General features: G+C 48.1%; 1 long non-coding RNA gene across 1 annotated transcript in view; it reads right to left on the bottom strand.

The window, feature by feature from the left end:
* Nucleotides 1-21,638, bottom strand: part of LOC129051656 (uncharacterized) — a 53,065-nt gene extending 31,427 nt beyond the window's left edge. The window contains exons 1-3 of the long non-coding RNA XR_008516080.2: nucleotides 20,389-21,638; nucleotides 19,821-20,030; nucleotides 10,096-10,275 (exon numbers count right to left, since the gene is read on the bottom strand). This is a non-coding gene — a long non-coding RNA (uncharacterized LOC129051656). The remainder of the gene's footprint in view (nucleotides 1-10,095; nucleotides 10,276-19,820; nucleotides 20,031-20,388) is intronic.
* Between the last annotated feature and the right edge of the window lie 2,629 nt (nucleotides 21,639-24,267).

Genomic DNA, 24,267 nt, shown 5'->3' with positions numbered 1-24,267 from the left:
TCCTGCCTGGATTGGGCTGTTGTAGTTTCCCATTGACCTTAATCACAGGGCATGGTAATACTAAGAGATGCCCTAATGGATCTCCTGTATTCCATGCATACTCTTCCTTTCCTCCATTGTGGAGTAGTGGACTGATTTCATCTTGATAGTCCGAGTCAGTCACTGCAGCCAACTCTGTAACACCCTTCTTAGCCTGTTGACTTAAAGGTAAGAGGAGCCCAAAATGTCCAGGTGGCAATTTTAACTTCCAGTTTAATGGACTCATTGTGTCTCCTGGTGGCAGCTTTCCTCCCTCTGGAACTAAGACCTCTAGGCCAGCAGAATGTAATGTCACAGGAACAGGAAGCAAAACTTTTGCTAGTGGATCACCAGGGTGATGGTGAGTGGTGCCACTTCCACTTCCACCCCTTGATTCCTGGACATGTGAATCCTGTTTGTGGGAGAAACAGTACCATATATTGGATGCTGATTCAGAGCATACACGGCCTTCTGGAGAACTTTGCCTCAACCCTGGATGATGGGGAACATGGTAAGACCAGTGAATTCCGTGAGCATGAGCCCACTGTTGGCAATTCTTTAGCCGTAAAGTGAGTGCCTTGGTCAGAGGCAATGCTGTGTGGAATACCATGTTGGTGGATAAGGCATTCTGTGAGCCCACGGATGGATGGTAGTCTTGGCAGAAGCACTGTGTGCAGGATAGGCAAATCCATATGCAGAGTAAGTGTCTATTCCAATGAGGGCAAACCTCTGCCGTTTCCATGATGGAAGAGGTCCAATATAATCAACCTGCCACCAGGTAGCTGGCTGGTCACCCCCGAGGAATGGTGCCATGTCGAGGGCTTAGTGTTGGTCTCTGCTGCTGGCAAATGGGGCCCTCAGCAGCGGCCATAGCCAGGTCAGTCTTGGTGAGTGGAAGTCCGTGTTGCTGAGCCCATGTGTAACCTCCATCCCTGCCACCATGGCCCCTTTGTTCATGGGCCCATTGGGCGATGACAGGGGTGGTTGGGGAAAGAGACTGAGTGGCGTCCACAGAATGGGTCATCCTATCCACTTGATTATTATTGAGATGGAGTATTGCTCTTACCACCCAGGCTGGAGTGCAATGGCAACCTTGGCTCACTGCAACCTCCACCTCCCAGGTTCAAGCAATTCTCCTGCCTCAGCCTCCCAAGTAGCTGGGATTACAGGCATGCACCACCACACCCAGCTAATTTTTGTATTTTTACTAGAGTCAGGGTTTCACCATGTTGGTCAGGCTGGTCTCGAACTCCTGACCTCAGGTGATCCACTTGCCTTAGCCTCCCAAAGTGCTGGGATTACAGGTGTAAGCCACGCGCCTGGCCCACTTGATTATTAAAATCCTCCTCTGCTGGCCGGGCGCAGTGGCTCACGCCTGTAATCCCAGCACTTTGGGAGGCTGAGGCGGGGGGATCACAAGGTCAGGAGATTGAGACCAACCTGGCTAGCACGGTGAAACCCCGTCTCTACTAAAAAATAGAAAAAATTAGCCAGGCGTGGTGGCAGGTGCGTGTAGTCCCAGCTTTTTCAGAGGCTGAGGCAGGAGAATGGTGTGAACCCGGGAGGCGGAGCTTGCAGTGAGCCGAGATCGCGCCACTACACTCCAGCCTGGGCGACAAAGCGAGACTCCGTCTCAAAAAAAAAAAATCCTCCTCTGCTGAGGTCACCCATTGGTGAGCACTCACATGGGATACAAATATCTTCACAGTTTTTGACCACTCAGAGAGGTCCATCCGCATACCTCTTCCCCAGATTTCTTTGTCACCAATTTCCCCATCATAAGTCCCTGACCATCTGGCCAAACTGTTGGCTACAGCCCATGAATCGGTATCTAATCGCACATCTGGCCATTTCTCCTTCCATGCAACGTGCACAGCCAGGTGCACGGCTCGAAGTTCTGCCCACTGGGAAGATTTCCCTTCACTGCTGTCCTTCAGGGATGTCCTAGAAAGGGGCTGTAGTGCTGCAGCTCTCCATTTTCACATGGTGCCTGCATATCATGCAGAACCATCTGTGAACCAGCCCCTAGTTTTCTCTGCCTCTGTCACCTGATCATAGGGAACTCCCCATGAGGCCATCGGTGCAGGCTGTGGGAGAGAAGACAGGGTGGCAGGGGTGGAGATGATAGGCATTTGAGCCACTTTCTCATGTAACTTACTTGTGCCTTCAGGACCTGCTCGAGCCCGATCATGTATATACCACTTTCATCTGATGATGGAATGCTGCTGTGCATGACCCACTTTATGGCTAGATGGGTCAGAAAGCACCCAGTTCATGACAGGCAGTTCAGGTCGCATGGTGACTTCATGACCCATAGTCAAACATTCAGTTTCCACCAAAGTCCAGTGTCAGGCCAAGAGCTGTCTCTCAAAAGGAGAGTAGTTACCTGCAGAAGATGGCAGGGCTTTGCTCCAAAATCCTAGAGGCCTCTGCTGTGATTCACCTATGGGGGCCTGCCAAAGGCTCCGAACAGCATCTCTATCTGCCACTGACACCTCAAGCACCATTGGACCTGCTGGGTCATATGGCTCAAGTGTCGGAGCAGCTTGCACAGCAGCCTGGACCTCTTGCAAAGCCTTCTCCTGTTCTGGACCCCACTCAGAATGGCAGCCTTTTGGATCACTAGATAAATGGACTGTAGTAACACACCCAAATGAGGAATGCATTGACTCCAAAATCCAAACAGGCCCACTAGGCATTATGCCTCTTTCTTGGTTGTAGGAGGGGCCAAATGCAGCAACTTATCCTTCACCTTAGAAGGAATTATCTTGGCTGGGTGCGGTACCTCAGCCTGTAATCCCAGCACTTTGGGAAGCCAGGGCGGGCGGATCATAAGGTTAGGAGATCGAGACCATCCTGGCTAACACAGTGAAACCCCGTCTCTACTAAAAATACAAAAAATTAGCCGGGTGTGGTGGTGGGCGCCTGTAGTCCCAGCTACTCCGGAGACTAAGGCGGGAGAATGGCGTGAACCTGGGAGGCGGAGCTTGCAGTGAGCAGAGATCATGCCACTATACTCCAGCCTGGGAGACAGAGCGAGACTCCGTCTCAAAAAAAAAAAAGAAGGAATATCTTGACAAGCCCCACACCACTAGACCCCTAGAAATTTTACTGAGGCAGAAGGTCTCTGAATTTTAGTCAGATTTATTCCCCAACTTCTGGCATGCAAATGTCTCACCAATAAGTCCAGTGTGTTTGCTACTTCTTGCTCACTGGATCCAATCAGCATAATGTCATCAACGTAATGGACCAGTGTGATATCTTGCAGAAGCGAAAAGCGATCAAGTTCTCTCCAAATAAGATTATGACACAAAGCCGGAGAGTTGACATAACTCTGAGATAGGACAGTAAAGGTATATTGCTGGCCTTGCCAGCTGAAGGCAAATTGCTTCTGGTGGGCCATATGGACAGGAATGGAGACAAAGACATTTGCCAAGTCAATGGCTGCATACTAGTGCCAGGAGTTGTGTTAATTTGCTCAATCAATGAAACCACATCTGGTACAGCAGCTGCAAGTGGAGTCACCACTTGGTTAAGCTTGCGATAATCCACTGTCATTCTCCGAGATCCATGTGTCTTCTGCACAGGCCAGATGGGAGAGTTGAACCGGGATGTGGGAATCACTACCCTTGTGTCCTTCAAGTCCTTGATGGTGGCACTAATCAGTGCAGTCCCTCCAGGGATTTGATATTGTTTTTGATTTACTATTTTTCTAGGTAGTGGCAGCTCTAATGGCTTCCATTTGGCCTTTCCCACCATAGCAGCCCTCACCCCACCAGTCAGGGAGCCAATGTGGGGTTCTGCCAGCTGCTGAGTATGTCTATTCCAATTATGCATTCTGGCACTGGGGAAATGACCACAGGATGAGTCCAGGGACCCACTGGACTCACTGTAAGTTGTACCTGAGCTAAAACTCCATTAATTATCTGACCTCCATAAGCCCCTATTTTAACTGGAGGACCACAATGACGTTTTGGGTCCCCTGGAATCAATGTCAGCTCAGAACCAGTGTCCAACAGTCCCTGAAATGTCTGATCATTTCCCTTTCCCCAATGCACAGTTACCCTGGTGAAAGCCGGAGGTCTCCTTGGGGAAGGATGGGAGAAAGATTCACTGTATAAACTGTAGGTAATGTAGTGGGGTTCTTCCTCAAGGGGACCTGGCCTCCCCTTCATTCAGGGGGTTTTAGGTCTTTAAACTGGCTCAAGTCTGGAAATTGATTGAGAGGCCGTGATTCTCTGTTTTTATAATTCAAATTAGTCCTTTGTCCATTCGACCTAGAAGGTTTCTGTTTGTATAAATTAAGTAGGAATGCAGTAGGCTTCCAATCAATTTCGCTTCTAGGAACACCGTGATTAGCCAATGCCAGAGCTCTGTACAAGTCAGACTATTCTGATTGCCACTTTGCCTTTGCTGTCCATTATGGTAGCTATGCCCACCTTGCCTTTGATGGCTGAGTGCTGCCACTTGGCCCCTGCCACCTCAGGATTCAATTATTCCCATTGTATTTAAGTTTTGTAGTTGAGTGACCGCAGTTCCCACCGCTAGATCTGACATACAGAGAAGAGCAATTATAGGGCTCTTCAAAGATGCAGGTGCTGCCTTCACAAACCTATTTTGTAAGGCATATATCAAGGGTATTATATATATTAGCTGGGCGTGATCAGGCATGATAGCACATACCTGTAGTCCCAGCTACTTGGGAGGCTGAGGCATGAGAATGGCTTGAACCCGGGAGACAGAGGCTGCAGTGAGCCAAGATTGCACCACTGCACTCCAGCCTGGGTGACAGAGTGACTCTGTCTCCAAAAAAGTAAGTAAATAAATAAAAAGAAGTTCTTAAGAGAGAAGGAAAATGATATAGGTTTGAAACTCAGATCTACATGAACAAAGGAAGAGCATTACAGAGATAACAGGTGAAGGTAAAACAAAACCCAAAGGGTATAATGGGTTTCCCTTCCCTTCTCTCTCTCTATGAATGCAGTGAAAGGTGAGTTGTAATCATTTCTAATGATTTGTGCACATTCTTATAAATATTAAATTACTTCATACACATTATGGGTAAACATATATATATATATATTCCTAGATTATTATTGTTTATATGACAATTTTTTAATTCTAGTGAAATAAAGATGTTAATTTTAATCTATAAAACTACAAATTACCTAAAACTATTTTTGTCCCTTTTCTACATAAACTTGTTAGAAAAAAATTATGTGCTCTTAATTTAACAGAAATTTGCAATCAAAATAACTGATATGCTCTTATTTTCCATAGAAGGTTTTGGATTGACCAGTTTGCATCAGGGAAAATCTTTATTTTTGTGCTTTTCACCTTCCTCAAAGCTGACAGATAGTTAACTCTCTCCTTTCTTCCTTGGCATGCTGGTTTCCTCCATGTTTTAGGTGAGTCTAGAGATGTAAGTCATGGCCTTTTTTAAAAGCTACAAGCTGAGCCGAGCACGGTGGCTCATGGCTGTAATCCCAGCACTTTTGGAGGCTGAGGCGAGTGGATCACCTGAGTTTGGGAATTCCAGACCAGCCTGGGAAACATAGTGAAACCTTGTCTCTGCAAGAAATTTTTTTAAAAAATTAGCCAGGGATGGTGGTGCACACCTGTGGTCCCAGCTACTTGGGTAGCTGAGGTGAGAGGATTGTTTAAGCCCAGGAGGTTGAGGCTGCAGTGAACCGGGATCGCGCCACTGCACTCTCGCCTGGGTGATGGAGTAAGACCCTGTCTCAAAATGAATAAATAAAAATAAATAAATACATATATACATAAAAAGCCACAGCCTTGTCCGAGTGCAGTGGTGTTTACAATTAATTGATGACAATTAGTTACAGATTTTTTTATTCTTTCCCCATTCTCATTGCTTCACTTGACTAGTTAAAACCCTTTTTTTTGAAAAAGAAAAGCTACAAAAAATTGTATGAAGAAACAACAGAAGACACCAGATGAGCCATGCATTTTTCTTTCCAGTAACACAGTGCACTGAGCACGTACGTGCATGGGTGTAACCCACACATCTCCCGGCGCACCCTGTGAGGACGGGACTGGCTGTGGTGTGTGACTGCTTCTCTGTGATCTAACGTCACCTCCCTAAGCAGATGCAGAGGAACAACGCCTTGGTCACAGCCCCAAGGTCACATCACCCAAATAATAGAATATTAGTGTAATATACTCAAGCTGAGCTTCAGAATGCACAAATACAGATAGAGATGCTGAAGAATAATGAAAAAAATGAAATACCATCAGATGTCAAGAAACAGCCTCAGTGTCAATTACAAGGCAAGGCATCAGAATACAGAATGTCTTTTCCTTTCAAATCTGCTGGACATACTTTAAACATTTCATTAGTTTTCCTTTAAAATGCCTATGTCTGTCTCCACAGCCAGTATCTGGCATAAAGTGATTTCTCTGAAATGATGATTTTCTGTGAAATGATATTTTATCATTCTAAGAGTTACTGACATTCTCCCTTTCTCCCATTAATAAGACTCCCTAGCTGAGTCTCATTAAATAATCTGCTCTAAACAGCTACAGCTTGAATTTTCTTGAAAGTGAAAAAGAACCCCATAAATTTTCTTAAAGGAGCAAATCTGAACTGCAGCTCCAGGAAGTGTCCCTCCGCAGCTTTGTTCCACATCTTGACCTCAGTGACACGAGATGGGTTCTCTTTTCTGCCCATGTTTAGGATTCTTTAATACACCCCCATGTATGGCTTCACTGTTGCAATTTCCTTGAATCTAAAAGGGTTTCGATGACCTATGAAATTGAGCTTAAAATTATGAGTGAAATTTAGCGTGGCAGAAAAAGTTCAGAACCCAGAATCACTATGCTGGCAAAATATTTTTGCTAGGTAGAGTTTTTAATTATAAAAGTGTAAAAGGAAAATAAATCTTGGGACCCCAAAGTCACTAAGCCAAAGGGTAAAGTCAAGCCAGAAACTGCTTAGGGCAAACCTGCCTCCCATTCTATTCCTACACCAAGATAGCTACTAAGATAAAAAAGCTGCATACCTCCCTCACAAGGAATTTCTTTGTGGACAAAGGACAGACAGAACTCGAAGTCACCCCTCTGCCCACTGAGATAAATGCATATCTGATTGTCTCCTTTGGAAAGGGCTAATCAGAAATTCAAAAGAATGCAACTGTTTGTCTCTTATCTACCTGGAAGCCCCCTCCCTGTTTCGGGTTGTCCTACCTTTCTGGACCAAACCAATGTACTTTTTATTTTATTTTATTTTATTTTTTTGAGACGGAGTCTCGCTCTGTTGCCAGGCTGGAGTGCAGTGGTGATCTTGGCTCACTGTAAGCTCCGCCTCCCGGGTTCACGCCATTCTCCTGCCTCAGCCTGCCGAGTATCTGGGACTAGAGGCTGGAGTGCAGTGGTGATCTTGGTTCACTGCAACCTCTGCCTCCCGGGTTCAAGCGATTCTCCTGCTTCAGCCTCCCGAGAAGCTGGGATTACAGGCACGTGCCACCATGCCTGGCTAATTTTTGTATTTTTAGTAGAGACGGGGTTTCACCGTGTTGGCCAGGATGGTCTCGATCTCCTGACCTTGTGATCCGCCTGCCTCAGCCTCCCAACCAATGTGCTTCTTACATATACTGATTGATGTCTCTTGTCTCCCTAACATGTATAAAACCAAGCTGTGCCCCGACTGCCTTGGGCACATGTCATCAGGACTCCTGAGGCTGTGTCACCCACACACGTCCTTGACTTCGGCAAAATAAACTTCCTAAATTAACTGAGATCTGTCCTAGATATTTGGGGTTTACAAAAGTAACACATGCTAGTTGCAAAAATTTCAAACAGAAAACGTGCGTAAAAACAAAAAGGATAAGGCCCTGAAAACCCCTACTAATTTCTATCCCAGTCCCCAAGGTAATGTTTTGGAGTGATTCTTTCCAGTTGTTTGCATGTGTGCATGTAATTTGTTAATCATACTACACTCACTGTTACTAAACTCTCTTTTTTTTCTTCTTTTTTTTGAGATGGAGTCTCGCTCTGTCACCCAGGCTAGAGTGCAGTGGCGTGATCTCAGCTCACTGCCACCTCCACCTCCCGGGTTCATGCGATTCTCTTGCCTCAGCCTCCCAAGTAGCTGGGACTATAGGCATACGCCACCATGCCTGGCTAATTTTTGTGTTTTTAGTAGAGACAGGGTTTCTCCATGTTAACCAGGCTGGTCTCAAACTCCTGACCGCAAGAGTTCTGCCTGCCTCAGCCTCCCAAAGTGCTGGGATTACAGGTGTGAGACACTGTGCTTGGCCCAGTAAACTCTCCTTTTAATTAACAATATATCAAACATATCTTTCATGTAATTTATTTATGTATGTATTTTTTGAAACAAGATCTTGCTCTGTCACCCAGGCTGGAGGACAATGGTATGGTCATAGCTCACTGCAAACTCAAACTCCTGGACTCAAGTGATCCTCATGCTTTGGCTCCCTGAAGTGCTGGGATTACAGACTTGAAGCACTGCCCCTGGCTCATGTAGCTTTAAATATATCTTTTGAAGAATTATTTAATTCTGCAGATTTTATTTTTAAATTAATACATGTTCATGGTAAAAAAAAAACAAAAAAAAAAATTGTGACCAGCACAAACAGCTGTACTCCAATCCCACTTCCCAGGCTGCCAGTTCCCCTGGCCAGAAGCAGCCATGCTATTTGGGTTTTTTCTGGTGAATTCATCCAAAGATACGTTTCTACTATTTCAATATTAATTGAAGCTCCCCCAAATCCCTCTGCAGGTTACATGATGAACATCTACCTCTTTGGACAGACACATGCAGTGCTTCAGAACTGGGATTGTCCTGATAGGAACAGGACACAAAAGAGCTCATGTCTAGCACTGGATTTATAATCTAGGTTTCTGAAACCTATAGCATTGTCATAAAAGCAAAGGTTTTTTTGCTAGTAAGGTGGCATGGCTTGGATTTGTGTCCCCACCCAAATCTCATGTCAAATTGGAAGAGGAGCCTGGTGGAAGGTGACTGGATTATGGGGGCAGATGTCCCCCTTGCTGTTCTCAGGATAGTGACTGGGTTCTCATGAGATCTGGTTGTTTTAAAAGTGTGCAGCCCCTCCCGCTTCACTGTCTCTTCCTCCAGCTCCAGCCATGCAGGACATGTCGGTTTCTCCTTCACCTTCCACCATGATTGTAAATTTCCTGAGGCATCCTAGCCATGCTTCCTGTACAGCTGCGGAACTGAGTCAATTAAACCCTGTTTGCTTTATAAATTACCCAGTCTCAGGTAGTTCTTTACAGCAATGAGAGAACGGATGAATACATAAAGGTTTTTTTAAAAAATAACTATACAGGCCAGGCACGGTGGCTCATGCCTATAATCCCAAGACTTTGGGAGGCTGAGGTGGGTGGATCACCTGAGGCTGGGAGTTCAAGACCAGCCTGACCAACATGGAGACACCCCGTCTCTACTAAAAATAAAATATTAGCCGGGCATGGTGGCACATGCCTATAATTCCAGCTACATGGAGGCTGAGGCAGGAGAATTGCTTGAACCCAGGAGGTGGAGGTTGCGGTGAGCCTAGATCGCGCCATTGCACTCCAGCCTGAGCAACAAGAGCAAAACTGTGTCTCAAAAAAAAAAAAACAACAAACAAAAAACTATACATTATGGAATAGTAACATATAGGGATAGTGAAATGCAAAAATCTTCAATTTGTAGTTTGATTAATGTTTACATATATGAACATTCATATAACCCCTACCCAGATTAAAGTATGAAATATTTCCAGACATCTGGAAAGAAGGGAAGCTTTTGAGGAAGAAACAAGGTTTTGAGTTCCAACAGGCTAAGAATCCAAAAGGATTAAAGCATAATATTTCTACATTAACATGTTTCTCAAACAGACAAAATTTTTTTCTGGGAGAAAAAAAGTTGTATCTCAGAAGACACGCTGCACCCTGCACCTGCTTCCAAGAAGGGGACTTGGTAGGAACTGTGGAGGGTGTTGGCCCCCTGGCCCCAGGTGCCAGTGTGCGGAGGCGGAGCCTCTAGAGAGGTGATTAAGGTTAAATGAAAGCCTAAGGCCAGGCCCTCACCTGATAGGGCTGGTGACCTCATCAGAAGACGGAGGGACAGGAGCGCTCTCTCTCCAGGTGCACGCAGAGTAGAGGTCACGTGAGGACACAGGGAGGAGACGTCGTCTGCGAGTCAGGAAACCACCCTCTCCAGATGTGGAGTTTGGCAGTGCCTTCATCTTGGACATCCAGCCTCCAGAACTGTGAGAAATAAACTTCTGTTATAAGCCAACCCATCTGTGGTATTTTCTTATAGCAGCCTGAACAGACTAAAAACCAGGGTCTGAGGGCAAGAGGCCCGTGCCTTCTTTCTAGACTATAGAGGGGGAGAGTTTAAGCCTCCCAGAGATGCCCCGGCACCACAGAGCAGGCAGGAGGAGGGCGGTACAAGGAGCTCCTGGGGTTCCCACCCCACGCTGGCATTTCCCAGGCTCCTAGAGGCTGAGGGAGAGCTGCAGGGCCCTCAGAGGTGGGGGTTTGATTCTATGGACCACAGGCCAGACAAACTGGGCACCAGGCAGGACCACGGACTCCCATGGGAGACGCAGCAGAAGAGGGCTGCCTGGAGCTCGGGCTGCCCCACAGCACCTCCTGTGCTGAGACACAGGTGCAAATGCAGAGGCCGCTTTGGAGAGGAGGAGGTTCACATCCTTCTGCTCTGCAGCACCTTCACTTCCCAGCCTTAAATGTCCCCGACGAGCCACATTTACCTGAAAAAGGCTATCTGGTATTTCCCACTTGTCAGGCAGGCTGAATGCTCAAGGCAAAATTTCACAATATTGGAAAACATATAACAGTTTTTTATGTATTTATTTGTTTTAGACGGAGTTTCACTCTTGTTGCCCAGGCTGGAGTGCAATGACATGATCTCGGCTCACTGCAACCTCCGCCTCCCGGGTTCAAGCGATTCTCCTGCCTCAGCCTCCTGAGCAGCTGGGATTACAGGCATGCGCCACCACACCTGGCTAAGTTTTTGTATTTTTAGTAGAGATGGGGTTTCTCTATGTTGGTCGGGCTGGTCTTGAACTCCCAAGCTGTGATCCACCTGCCTCGGCCTCCCAAAGTGCTGGGATTACAGGCGTGAGCCGCCGCGCCTGGCCCATGTAACAGTTTTCTATGCCCAAGCTTTGATCTGTGAAATCTGCAGTAACAATAAAACCACGGATGCGGCTCTGTGTGTGCGCATATGTGTGTGTACCCACACCTGTACATATCTCCCCCACTATCTGCAGTTTTTCTAGTTTACAAACCGTTTAGATTTGGATTCTGGAAAACCCAAGGTAGATTATTTTCCTCTGAAAGGGGCCAGTGAGCAGACCATCAAAAGCTGAAGTCCTTTCCTCCCCAGTAGAGCAGAGGACCATCAGAACAAGGACGTTTTAGCAGGAGGCCACCCTGACACACCACGCAGCACCCGCAGTCCTGCCCCTTCCCGAGTCTGATGGGTTTCAGCTGAAGGGCAGTCCTGGAGTCTCACAGCGCCAGTCTGCACCGCGTGTGAAGGGGCCTGACCAGCTACAGATACACTCGCTTACAGGGATACCCCTACAAGGAGGGACTCCGAGGAAATAAGTCATTTCCACTCTCTCCAGACACTGGTCTATTTTCTTAGGGTTTTGTTGATGTGGCTCCCAAAAGTCCTTTGTGATATCTAATCCTAGTATGTAAATAAAGGTGTTGTGGTGGCTTTGGAATATGTGGTCTAGGCAAGGCTGAATGATGTTTCCTGGCTTTGCTTTCTTGTATGTTTCCGTTAGGGTGGTCATAAGGTCAAACTTGTGGGAGATGTGAGGGCAGAAGTGAAGCAGGATGTGCCATGTGTGTCGTACACATCGTCACCTGCCAGTGGGCTCGCCTCGGGAATATGGGAAGGCAGCGGCCGCAGGGCTCCACCTACCCTGAGCCAAGCCCTGGGTCAGGTGTAAAGTCAGCTCAGTGACAAACAGCACCAGCTCCTCCTGCAGGACACTCGGCCCAGTGGTGCAGCAAGAGTTGCCGCCTTGGTCTATTCCTGTGGCCCTGCCCCCTCACCTTACATCCCCCTCACCTCACATCCCCCTCACCTCTGCCTGCCCTTGGAGACAGCCTTGGAGAGGTGGCTTACCCAGCTCCCACAGTTGCAGAAGGCCAAGTTCCCGTGACAAATAACGTCACATGCACCAATACATGCCCCTACCTCCAAGGGGCTCAGCTTCTCTGATTCATTCCTGACTGATAGCAGAATTTGGTACTGGAAGCGGGCTGGTCCTAGAGAATCTTAAAGATGAATTCTCTGAATTGATCCTGGGTTTTCAGGAATCGGTTGTCTGATCTCATTAGGCTTAAAATTTAATGATTCTGGCTGGCTGCCGTGGCTCATGCCTGTAATCTGAGCACTTACAGAAGCTGAGCCGAGCGGATCGATTGAGCTCAGGAGTTCAAGACCAGCCTGGGCAACATGGCAAAACCCCGTCTACACAAAAAATTTAAAAATTAGCTGGAGGTGGTGGGCGCCTATAGTCCTAGCTACTCTGGAGGCTGAGGTGGGAGGATCACCTTAGCCTGGGAGGCCAAGGCTGCAGTGAGCCATGATCGTGCCACTGCACTCCAGCTTGGGCAACAGAGAGAGACCCTGTCTCAGAACAAAACAAAACAACACCCCTTATCTCCTGTAGCAACAGAGAAAAGATTTCTGAAAGACACATCCAAAGTCCAACCCTGTGTGTGGCTGCATTACATCACAAATGGACCCTCCATCCTCTCAGGTCTCTTTTGCTAACATTAGGACACTGATCAGGAGGAAATGGGACCCGGGGCTGGAATAAGGACATAGGGGCAGGCTCCAGTGATGCAGGGGGCCCTAAACCCTGCCAAGTCCGCCAAGACTTCTTTGTCCATAGAAGCAGCCCTTCGTTCTCTGCCAAAGTACATTCCTATCCCCCTGCCTGGGAAGACGCCACTTACTGTCCTCAGAACCAGCCTGACCACCATCCCTTGTTCTAGACCCAGAACCAGACTCAAGTTCCAGCAAGTCCCTGAGGCGAAAAACAAAAGAACTGCCCGATTTTGCCAATTTGTATTGACAGAAACCTGGGAAATAAGTGTAGAGATGGATCTTAAGGGTGCTAGATGGAGTTTGAATGAATGTAAAATGGTATTAGGTCGAAGTTTTCATTACGGGATCATCAAGCTGCCTCCAGATCCAACGTGCTAGTTTGAGGCTGGGGGCGTCTCAGTTTGCCTGAGACATTTTATGAAACATGGACCCAAGGGGCCCACACCAAATGAAATGGAAGTGCTGGGGTGCTCCTGAGGAAGACAGGTATGCAGGGGCTTTGGGAGATAGCAACATCAGAGTGCATTTATCGTGTGAGACCTGCTCACTCGCCCCTCCCAGTGTCCCCCACGTGGGCCCAGAAAATATGCTCACCACCAGGGCTCTGAGAAACAGATTTGCGAGGGGAGCCCCAGCATCCCTGAGGAGCTCTGTGGTGGACAGGAATCATAGCGGGAGCGGATCCATTTGATGGGTACCACTAATTCCACGTGGATGATGGGTTCCAGGGTTGCAGAGATTAAGGGGTATTATTTAATCACCAAAGACAAACTGGGCATGGTTACTGTAACATACACAGAAACAAATCAGTCTGACTCACAGAGAGCTGCAGTTGGTCAGAATGTCCACAGAACTGAAACAGTGGGGAGGCCCACTGATGTCCTATCTGAGCTGCATAATCAGAAAAGCTTTCCATCTAGTAAACAGAAATCTGACCGGAATTGCCCACAACAGAGTCAAGAGTCCTTGGTCACATCCGTGACATGATCCATCCCACACACCCAGAGCTCTCTTTATGTAAGGAGCCAGGTCTCCTGCTGGAAAGACCTCACTACACTGCCAAACATTTCTATTGTTGGTCTTCATCTCAGCCTTCCCTAAAGCGGACTGCACCCATTTTCTAGTGTGACTGTGCGTTGAAGAAGGTGAAAGAATCAGATGTTAAAGGACTAGAAGCTGGCTCAGAATTGACACCAGCTCCTGGAGATGCAAAACACCACCGAGGTCCCCCAGTCAGAGAAGGAGCTTGTGGAGGGCAGGTGACCAGTGGCATTTTGGCTCATGTTCTTCTCACAGTGGTGTCCCCAGTTTCAGAATGCATAATATCTGGAATAGATATGCTCAGGAACTTGGAGAATCCATACATTAGTTCCCTGACCATGGTACAAGGGCAATTATGGCAGGAGAGGCCCAGAGGAAGCCACTGACTGCCTCTACCTAAAAAAAAAACCCGAAAGCAGTATCACATTTCTGGAAGGACTGCAGAAATTAGTGCCACCACCAAAGTAGTCAAAGATGCAAGCGTGGTGATTCCTGCCATATCCCCATCCAAGTCACTTATTTGGCCTGCACATAGACTGATGTATGTTTGGGGATGACAATGGATTGTCCCTCAGTCAGGTGGTGACTCCACTTGCAGCTGCTATTCCAGATGTAGTTTCATTACTGGAGCAATTAACATATTCCTTGGCATCTATATGGAGCTATTGATTTGACACATACCTCTTTAATCTATACCTTTAGTAAATATCATCAGAAGCAGTTTGCTTTCACCTGGCAAGGCCAATAATACACCTTCACTGCCCCAAGTCTGGCTATATCAGCTTTCTACCCTGTGCCATAATTTAGTCACCAGGAACCTTGATCACCTTTCCCTTCCACTGATACATTATATCAAGGAAAACATGCAGTTGGGACATTTGAGCAGGACATAACTACTTGATACACGGAGTAGCAGCTACTTGTGCCAGAGGTTCAGAAATCAGCCCTCCAAAAATGTTAAAGGGTGCAGTTGTCTGGGGCATGTCAAGATATCCCTTCCAAGTGAAGGCCAAGTTTCTGCAACTGGTCCCCATCCTACCGCTAAGGAAGAATAACAACACTGAGTGGGCCTCACTGGATCTTGGAGGCAATATGTGACTCACCTAGGCATGCTACTCCAGCCCACTGACCCAGTGGCCGTTCCAGCTTCCAGTTTTGAGTAGGGCTCAGCGTAAGAGATGTCTCTGCAACAGGTCAGCTGTACCAGCTGCTTTGCATTTGGCCTGTGTGACCCTGCAGAACTGTTGGGGCTTAAACTGTCAGTGATGGGTAAGGAAGCAGCATGGAGCCTTTGGCAGGCCTCCATGGGTGAAGACAGTGAAAACCCTCAGATTGTTAGAGTATGTTATTCTCAGTGAATACTCTCCTTTCAAGAAACAGTTTTTGGCTTGCTGCCGGGTGCTAGTAGAGATTGAATGACCATGGGCCACCACGTTCTCCTGTGACCTGAGCTGCCCATCATGAATGGGTGCTGTCTGACTCACGAGCTATCCGCTGATGTGCACAGCCGCACTCCATCTTCAGTGGAATACACAGGATTGGGCTTGAGCAGGTCAAGAAGGAACAAGTTGCACGAGGAAGTAGCCCAGATGCTTGGGCCTTACTCCTACCACGTTGCCATCTGGCTCTCCTGCCATGCCTGTGGCCTTGTGGGGATTCCCTATGACCTTGAATTTCATTCGTATTTTAAACTCACTTTGGCTGGTGGCCACCTAATGGAATAGTAATTAATTTTCAGTCTCGTTTTCTAAAATAGGGGTCTGCTGACGCCTGCCCTGACGTTAGTGTGTCCCACAGGATCTGTAGATCTCTCACCTGGGACACTCTCAGGTGACTCTACTGCACTCCCACGAGGAGCTCCAGGAGCGCATCTGTCTCCATCTGCAGCCTCCATCACGCCTCTCAGGCCAGCAATGAGTTCCTCTAAAACCCCTAGCAACATGGTCCTGACTTAATTGTGCTTCCACTTGGATTTGGATTTCACATGGGGACTCCTAGATACTAATCCGCTTAACCTACAACAGTGGTGAGAATTTTAGGCATAATAGGAGCAATAAGGAAATTAAATTCCAGTCATTTTTTTGGCCATGTCACAAATATCAACAGCAAGTCCGGCTCTGATTCAATACAGACATTAGACATTAGTTAGGCAAACTCTGACTATAAACTAAGTAGAATTTGGAGACTGGGTGCTAGGGTTTGTTTCACTAAAATTGGGCTAGAAGCTTCTTTTTATTTTTTGAGAAGGTGTCTCGCTCTGTCACCCAGGCTGGAGTGCAGTGGTACAATCTGGCTCACTGCAACCTCTGCCTCCCGGGTTCAAGCGATTCTCCTGCCTCAGCCTCCTGAGTAGCTGGGACTACAGGCGCCCACCACCACGCCCAGCTAACTTTTTGTATTTTTAGTAGAGACAGGGTTTCACCATGTTAGGCTGGTCTCGAACTCCTGACCTTGTGATCTGCCCACCTTGGCCTCCCAAAGCGCTGGGATTACAGGTGTGAGCCACCTCGCCCGGCCTAGAAGCTTCTAAGAAGCACAGTGAGATAGGGTTTCTGCAGGGGAAGGCTGGGCACAGACTGCTGAGGGCCCCACAGAATGTCACTTAAGGGAGTCACCTTGGCTCTAGGTCTGTCTTTGACTTTGCCATCCCAGAAATGTCCCTTTGTCCATGGCTTGGGATTGATGTAACTCAGGGTTACTGACATGTGATAACTAAATTGACAAAATGCCAAGCCATGTGGTCAACTGGGCCAATTTGCTTGTTGAAAAAAATGACTGTGCATTCTTCTTAACCTGGCCAGTGAATGTTTTATGCCAGGAGGCAGAAAGCTTATCTGGAAGTTGGCTAGTGAGCATGGAATCAAAGCAAGAGTGGCTGTCATCGGACTCAAATGTTTCATTGCATTGGGTCCTTGTGCTGGATGGATGGATGATGTCCAAGATAGGAATATTCTACCATGTAAAATAGAGACTTCCTTCGTGCTTGGCCACCATGCTCCCTTCATTACTGAACTCCTTCTGATGGACACATTATTTCTTTAGGCATGTTACTGCAGACAACTAGATTTTACTAGTGTTTCGTTTGGTTTGGGAGCCATTTTGTCTCTTTAAGTGACATTCAATAGATCTGACCTCATCCTTATGTGACTTTATCCATTTTCAGAGAGGAGCAGTGTTCAGCGTTTTCCCCAAGCTCCTGGAAGGGGCCTCCTGCCACTGCCATACGTTATTGACATGACCTGTGCTGAACCTGGCCAGCACCACCCCGAGTCTCTCTCCTCACCTTTCTAGTATTTGCTTTTGCCTGTCACAAAAGGATTGGTACACCTATTATGTACCAAAAATGTATCATTTGAAAGAATCAAAAATAACAATTGTCACATGCATTTTAAGTACATAAAAATATATTAACTCCAAATAATATCTTAAAAAATAAAAAGTTGGCTGGGCGCAGTGGCTCACGCCTGTAATCCCAGCACTTTGGGAGGCCGAGGCAGGCGGATCACTTGAGGTCGGGAGTTCAAGACCAGCCTGACCAACATGGTGAAACCCCATCTCTACTAAAAATACAAAATTAGCCTGGTGTGGTGGTGGGCCCCTGTAATCCCAGCTACTTGGGAGGCTGAGGCAGGAGAATTGCTTGAACCCGGGAGGTGGAGGTTGTGGTGAGCCAAGATAGCACCATTGCACTCCAGCCTGGCGACAGAGCGAGACTCCACCTCAAAAAAATAATAAATAAATAAATAAATAATTGGTTGCCATTGGTGCTTTCTAGGGCATTAACTAGTCTGAAAATTGATAAATAAAGGGAAAAAAATCAAGCATCATCTATCCTGTTTCGACAGTATAAACCATGTTTCAGAACACCTTAGTAGTTGATGAAGGAAAGTACGTTTTGATTTTTAGAGATAGGGTCTCGCTCTGTTGCCCAGGCTGGAGTACAGTGGCCTGATCATAGTTCACTGCAGTCTCAACTTCTCGGGCTCAAGCAATCCTCCTGCCTCAGCCTCCCAAGTAGCTGGGACCACAGTGTCCACCACCACCATGCCTGGCTAATTTTTTATTTTTTGTAGAGACAGTCTTTCTGTGTTGCCCAGGCTGGTCTCAAACTCCTGGCCTCAAGTGATTCTCTCACCTGTGGCCTCCCAAAGTGTTGGGATTACAGATGTGAGCTACCATGCCTGGCTCAAGACAAATTGTTTATAGAAAGAAAAATCATGGCTAGGAAATGCATGAGGAAATGTAATTGGCAAGTTCCTATGTTGCTTTCTCTAATGAAATATTTAGGCAATGATCACCAATGGCTACTAAAATCCATCAGGTGAGAGCGTGAAGTGACGCTTCTTGAGGCTGGGTCAGACACCAACTGCATCCACCAATCTTAGTTTTACTAAAAGTGGAACAACTAGACATGAAGTGCCTCCGGATGTGATACCAAAGTGCGCAGCACCAATCATGGAGAGTTCCTGCCACAAACGTCACACTGAAATCTAACAGGCACCTGGATATAGTGATCAGTTTACAGGACATAAATGAGGGACCGACAAATGTCACCACAAAGATATCGTCACCACATCCAAATTGTGGGAGATTTTATAGGACAAATGACTCATGTTTCTCCTCAGGAATAAATAGCATAGGGGCCAAAAGGGAAAGGGCATTGCTACAGAGTATCAGACACTCAGCTGCCATTTCCAGAAAATGCACTGGGTGGACTGAACTTGGATCCTGATCCAAGCAAATCAACAGCAAAGACACATTTTTGAGATAACCGGGGAAAACTGAAGACAGACCCAGTGTTAATGGATGTGAATGCATAAATATGGATCTTGCTGAATGGGATAATGACATTGCCATCAGGCCAAAGTAGTAAAGAGCCCTTATCGGACGGATGCGTAGAACATTACATGACACCTGGGGGTAAGTTTGCAAGAAGAGCAGTGTTGAAAACTGTTGAGGCTGGGGTAACCCACGGGGTTCATAACACGATTCTCCACACTGTTGTGTATATTGGAAACATTCCGCAGTAAGTTTAACAAATTAAATTACATCTGAGGCCAGGCCCAGTGGCTAACACCTGTAATCCCAGCACTTTCGGAGGCCAAGGTAGGCGGATCACCTGAGATCAGAAGTTCAAGACCAGCCTGGCCAACATGGCAAAACCCCTTCTCTACTAAAAATACAGAAATTAGCTGGGTGTGGTGCCGGGCTACTTGGGAGACTGAGGTAGGAGAATCACTTGAACCCAGGAAGTGAAGATTGCCGTGAGCCAAGATCACACCACTGTACTCCAGCCTAGGAGACAGAGCGAGACTCCATCTCAAAAAATAAAAATAAAAATTACATTTGGAAAAAAAAAAAAAAAGAAAGACTACTTTCACCAGCACCAAGTACCTGTGAGATGCCTGGGAGCCAGGCTCAGGGAACAGCTTGGAAGGCGCCACTGCACTCCAGCCTGGGCAAGAGAGCGAGACCCCCATCTCTTAAAAAATATAAATGTATATATAGTTTCTCAGTATGTAGTTTCAAATTATTTTATTTCAGGAAACTTTTCTTGATTTACAAATTTCAGTGTTCTGTTCACTTTGGATTTCTTCTTCAGGGACTCCTATTATCTGTATGTCACAGTTTCTTCCCGTCTTCAATATTATCACTTTCTCTTGAATCCTTTTTTCAGTCTTCCCTTCTAATAATTGTTAAATTTTAGATTCGTTGTAGATTTATAGAACAATTGCAAAGCTAACACAGAGTTCCTATATACCCCACACCCAGTTTCTCCTCTTGTTAACATCTTACATTAGAATGGCAAATTTGTCACAATTAATGGACTAATGCTGATCCATTGTTATAACTAAAGCCCACCATTTATTCAGCTTCCCTTAGTTTTTACCTGATGTCATTTTCTGGTCTGGGAGCCCGCCGAGGATGCCCCGTTGCAAGTGGTGGTTGTAGTCAGTTTCCGCAGGCTCCTCCCAAGCTGAGAGTTCCTCACACTTTCCTTGTTGCTGATGAGCCCGTCAGTTTTGAGGAGGCCTGGCCCGCTATCCTCTCAGGTGGGAGGTGTCTGCTGTTTTTCTTGTGATTAGATAGGGTTTTGTGTCTGGGGAGGAACAGCATAGAGGTAAGGCGTTCTTTTCACACCCACGTGAAAGCACACACGGCCAGCATGGCTCATTGCGTAGGTGCTAACTTTGGCTGCCTGGCTGAGGGACGACCTGATGCATTTTTTATTTTAATATAAATAGCACATTCTTCAGCTGCTAATTCTATTACTATTCTTCAGTATTTAGGCGCTAGATACTGTGACAAGCACTTTAGATCCTACTTCTTTGTCTCAACAACCCTGCAAACTATGGGTACAAATATTATGCCCATTGTACAGATAAACAGAACTTTTACACACACATACACACGATTGTGGTAAAATACACATCAAACTTACTATCAACCATTTTTACCTGCACAGCTCACTGGCCTCAGTACATTCCCATCTGCGACCACCACCCTCCTTCTCCAGCGCCTTCTCATCTTCCCCACGTGTTCCACATCTTGCCCCTGGTCCCAGCCACACCAGGGCTTTCAGTCTTTAGGAGATTGAGCTGGTTTTGTGTCCAGGATTAGGCGGGTTCTTGGTCTCACTGACTTCAAGAATAAAGCTGTGGACCCTCGCGGTGAGTGTTACAGTTCTTAAAGGCGGTGTGTCCAGAGTTTGTTCCTTCTGATGTTGGGCTGTGTTTGGAGTTTTTTCTTTCTGGCGGGTTCGTGGTTTCGCTGGTTCAGGAGTGAAGCTGCAGACTTTCGCAGTGTGTTACACTTCTTAAGGCTGCGCCTCCAGGGTCGTTCATTCCTTCTGGTGGATTCGTGGTTTCCCTGGCCTCAGGAGTGAGCCTGCAGGCCTCTGCCATTAGTGTTAGAGCTCATAAAGGTAATGCAGACCCAAAGAGTGAGCAACAGCAAGATTTATCACAGAACAAAAGAACACAGCTTCTTTAGTATTAAAAGGAATTTGAGTGGGCTACCGCTACTGACTTGGGCAGCCTGCTTTTATTCACTTATCTGGCCCCACCCACATCCTGATGATTGGTCCATTTTACAGAGAGCCGATTGGTCTGTTTTACAGAGAGCTGATTGGTCCGTTTTGGCAGGGTGCTGATTGGTGCGTTTACAATCCCTGAGCTAGACACAAAAGTTCTCCACATCCCCACTAGATTAGCTAGATACAGAGTGCTGATTGGTGCATTTACAAACCTTGAGCTAGATACAGAGTGGCGATTGGTGTATTCACAATCCCTTCGCTAGACATAAAGGTTCTCCAAGTCCCCACCAGATCAGCTAGCTAGACACAGAGCGCTGATTGGTGCACTTACAAACCTTGAGCTAGACACAGAGTGCTGATTGGTGCATCCACAAACCTTGAGCTAGATACACAGCCCCAGTGGTGTATTCACAGTCCCTTAGCTAGACATAAAGATTCTCCAAGTCTCCACCAGATTAGCTAGATACAGAGCACTGATTGGTGCATCCATAAACCCTGAACTAGACACAGGGTGCTGATTGGTGTGTTTACAAACCTTGAGCTAGATACAGGGTGCCGATTGGCGTATTTACAATCCCTTAGCTAGACATAAATGTTCTCCAAGTCTCCACTAGATTCAGGAGCCCAGCTGACTTTACCCAGTGGATCCCACACCAGGGCTGCAGGTGGTGCTGCCTGCCAGTCCCGCGCCCTGCGCCCGCACTCCTCAGCCCTTGGGCAGTAGGTGGGACCGGGCGCCGTGGAGCAGGGGGAGGCGCTCGTCCGGGAGGCTCGGGCTGCGCAGGAGCCCATGGCGGCAGGGGGGTGGGGGGAGGCTCAGGCATGGCGGGCTGCAAGTCCGGAGCTCTGCCAGGCGAGGAGGCGGCTAAGGCCTGGCGAGAAATCGAGCGCAGCGCCGGTGGGCCGGCACTGCTGGGGGACCCGGCGCACCCTCCGCAGCTGCTGGCCCCGATGCTAAGCCCCTCACTGCCCGGGGCCGGCGGGCCGGCCGGCCGCTCCGAGTGTGGAGCCCGCCAAGCCCATGCCCACCCGGAACTCTAGGTGGCCCGCAAGCGCCGCACGCAGTCCGGGTTCCCGCCCATGCCTCTCGCTCCACACCTCCCCGCAAGCTGAGGGAGCCGGCTCCGGCCTCGGCCGTCCCAGGAAGGGGCTCCCACAGTGCAGCAGCGGGTTGAAGGGCTCCTCAAGCGCCGCCAGAGTGGGTGCCCAGACAGAGGAGGCGTCGAGAGCGAGCGAGGGCTGCCAGCAGGCTGTCACCTTTCAGTTTCAGGGCAGCAGGCCCACCCCGAATAGTCCTGGAGCCAAAAGGGAACGACCTTCTTCCTTCAGGTGGGGAACAGTTCACGGTGCTGCTTCCAGTGTATCTTCTTTCTCGCCGTTTCCTGGGACTTCTCTAAAGCGGGGGCCGTGGCGCGGCGTTGTGTGGGCGCTGTGCTGGCGCCGTCCGGGCCCCCGAGCGGGCTGAGGGCCGTCCCCTGGGGCTGCGCCACCCCGCTCCGAGGCGGGGCCCTTCCTGGAACCGGCTTCCCTGCACAATTCCTGATCGGAGGCTGCGAACAGCACAAGCCCCCGCGGTTTTTTGAGTGGGGAAGTGAGCTGGGGCCTGTGCCTCCAGGGGAGCCGTGGGCAGGTGCGTGGCCACGGACTGGGCTCTCGGAGCTTCCCATAAAACCCTGGAGACCCACTCAACACGGCTGCGGGCCCAGGCACGCTGGTGCTGGCGCCTCTCAGGCAGGACGACTCCACAGCCAGCGGGAGAACTTTCCAGATCGCCCTGCGCAGATGCTCCCCTCGCATGAAATCACTGCTCAGCGTTAGCCGCGGGCGAAGCCCCGGCCCACCCCAGGGAATACTTAGGGGACCGCAGGTGCAGGCCGTGGGGGCGGCCGGGCTCGGGCCGGCTCTGCAGACCCCGCTCCACGCAGAGGGCGATGCTGGGGACTCGCAGAGCTCGAGACCGCTGAGCTTCCCTCACTTATGTATGGCTTAAAGTTATTCATGCTGAACTCCAGCTTAGAAGATTGTTGCGCAAATACAGATATTCATTACCTGGCATTTTTATTCAAACTTCCTCAAAGCCAGTTAATATCAGAAACACAAGTAAATTAATATTAATTATTCAGGTGCTTTAGTCACTTCATCCAAAGACATTCCAGCGGCATGGTTTCTTTGGATTCATATAATTTTCTTCGTATTGCCTGGATTCCACAAGCATCCGTTCATGAAACACTGCACGTTGAGACGGTAACGTCCCTAGGCTGCAATATAATGCCCACCTTGCGCCTGCTCACCAGCATCCACCTCCAATCCTGGCTGGAAAAGTACCATTCTTTTCACTGTTCGAGAAAGGGCAGGACAGTTATGGAAAACTCAGCACAGAAATCTGAATCCTTAGGTGGACAAACTGTGCTCCGTCCATTTTTCCCGTTTGCAATCTGTGATCATTGCTCGAGTTCCACAGGGTGAGATGTAAAAGACACTTTTCCTTGTGCTTCTTGGTACACTGAACCGAAAACGATACTGACTCCCCCAACCCTGTATGTATGTATGTATGTATTTTGAGACGGAGTCTTGCTTTGTCGCTCAGGCTGGAGTGCACTGGTGCAATCTCGGTTCACTACAACCTCCGCCTCCCAGGTTCAAGCGATTCTCCTGCCTCAGCCTCTCAGATAGCTGGGATTACAGGCGCACGCCACCATGCCAGGCTAATTTTTGTAATTTTAGTAGAGACACACTAACTACATTAGTAATTTCGCTATGTTGGCTAGGCTGGCCTCGAACTCCTGACCTCAAGTGATCCACCCTCCTCGGCCTCCCAAAGTGCTGGGATTACAGGCGTGAGCCACCACGCCAGGCCTCCCCGCGCCGTATTTAAACACATTGACCAGGCGTCCAACTTCCTGCGTGCATCTTAGGAGGAGGGCGCTGTGGGCTGATTTTTACGTCTGCACTGGGTTGTGTGTGGCTGGCTCAGCTCCATCTGAACAGCACAGCAATATGCCCACTGAAATACTCAATTTTCCGGACTTCCTTGCCCCTAAGTGCACGTGGCCACATTCCAGCCAGTGACGTGAGAGAGGAAGTGGAATGCCACCTTCAGGGAAGCCTGATTTAGGAAGCTCACTCTGCACTCCTGGAATGTGAACATGATGACTGGGATCCCGCAGCCATCGTGCGTCCTGAGGCGACAGTGAGACTAAGAACTGTGTCATGGTGGAATAGAAAAACGGATCACGGTTCAGCCCGGGAGTTGCGCGTCCGACCTGAGCTACACGCAGCTCAATTTCTATCTTGTGTAGGC

The sequence above is a fragment of the Pongo abelii genome, chromosome 17 (genome assembly GCF_028885655.2).
Source record: "Pongo abelii isolate AG06213 chromosome 17, NHGRI_mPonAbe1-v2.0_pri, whole genome shotgun sequence".
NCBI lineage: Eukaryota > Metazoa > Chordata > Mammalia > Primates > Hominidae > Pongo > Pongo abelii.
The sequence above is the reverse complement of the archived record's forward strand: the minus strand, read 5'-3'. Positions and strand labels throughout refer to the sequence as shown.